The following is a 1,606-nucleotide window of genomic DNA, read 5'->3' as shown; positions in this document are numbered from 1 at the left end:
AAAAGGTAATGAGCACCTCATCGGGGATGCCCAATGTTTGCCAGCCATTGCGAAGGGGGCTGCGTAGCTGCAGCTACAAAGTCTGACCCAATTTAGTAGTGTAATCGAAGAAGTGATGGAGTCTATTGTCATGTTTCCATCTGAAATCCTCTGGGTCCCAATCCAGATCGACAAGGGGGCGATAGCCGTATACCCTTAACCTCCAATGGGGTTCCAACTTAGCAACATCCGGGTCTATCTTCCAAGTGTTGTCAACCTGTGCCACCACTCAGATTGGGTGCCAAGAGGCCCTGCTTTGACTGTCCCCAAAAAATGACTCTCTCCCCGATCCGCTCACACCCTTTAGCGACTTGACCATTCCAACCTCGTCAAAGAGACCGAACCATGCATGTTCTCTCGCCTCCCCCATCGGAATCCTGTCAACTGCCTCAACTATCAGTCTCCGCATTTTCGTAGCTCCCTTGAGGGGAGGGAAAAGGTCCTCTTTGGCTCTTCCTAAAACAGCCATGTGTCTCCAATCATCTATAGATAGGAGGCTTGTTTGTGCCAGCTTTCCCCATGTTAGGCCCTTAAGTTGCGCTAGCATCAAAAAACAAGATGATGAGATATTAGAGGTTGATGTTGTCACGTGCGAACAAGTGACAACATCAACCTCTTCTATCTCATCATCTTGTTTTTCTCATAGCTTTTCATTGTTCTCCAACTTTGCATTTCAAGTCTTTCTTTGTTGCACCAAAGGTGACAATAATCCTTTGGGTATATAATATCTAAGGATTGTTTATAAATAGATTGTTATGGTTGTCTTATGTGATTGTCTTAGCTTTATACAAAGGTATAAGGATGTGTAGCATTATGAAACCTAGGACACAATGGTTTAGAAACACCTTTTTGACAAAGACCGTGTTGATGTATAACCCAATGTACCAATACATTTATATATGTTTGTATATATGTATGCATCCCTATTTGAACAAACGCTTTTACTAATGACTTCCCTATATAGAACCATGAAAAAAGGAGTTTTAAACCCCCTTTTTCATTAGTCTTGACATGATTTTATTACTCACTACCTAACTCAGTGTCATATGTGATAAGAGATCAATTGCCTTTAAGGTTGAGACATCGTAATCTATGGAGTGCACCTCATAAAATTTGTTGATTACTTTTTAAATGATATGGCATACGACACCACTATTACTAATTTGTACCCATAAAGAGATTTCTTTTGAACAGTATGCATGACAAAAATGTTTACTTTATGAAAAATCCTTAGTTGCAACATTTCTCGAAGATGCTTGAAGTTCAACATCTCGACATGCCACACTTGAGGGGGAGAAAGGAGGAAAACGGAACGGGTAAACAAATAATGGCACCAGACAAAGAGCCGGAGAGACAGGGGGAGAAAAGAAGAAAAAGGTAGCCAGGTCGATTGAAGAAGTCGGCACATCTGATAAAGTTGGAACAAGCGGCGACGGCAACAAAGTCAAGAAGGACAGAGCCGACCAGAAGAAAAAGGCCAACATCCAAACATGATTTGATGTGCTAAAGGGTTGTTATCCGACTGAACCAGTTTATCTAAGCTTCCACATATTAAATTTTATACTTC

This window comes from Azolla caroliniana, unplaced genomic scaffold (genome assembly GCF_043228905.1).
Source record: "Azolla caroliniana isolate FFs.n. ecotype wild unplaced genomic scaffold, voAzoCaro1.0.p SCAF_7, whole genome shotgun sequence".
Classification (NCBI taxonomy): domain Eukaryota; kingdom Viridiplantae; phylum Streptophyta; class Polypodiopsida; order Salviniales; family Salviniaceae; genus Azolla; species Azolla caroliniana.
Note: the sequence above shows the minus strand (reverse complement) of the source record.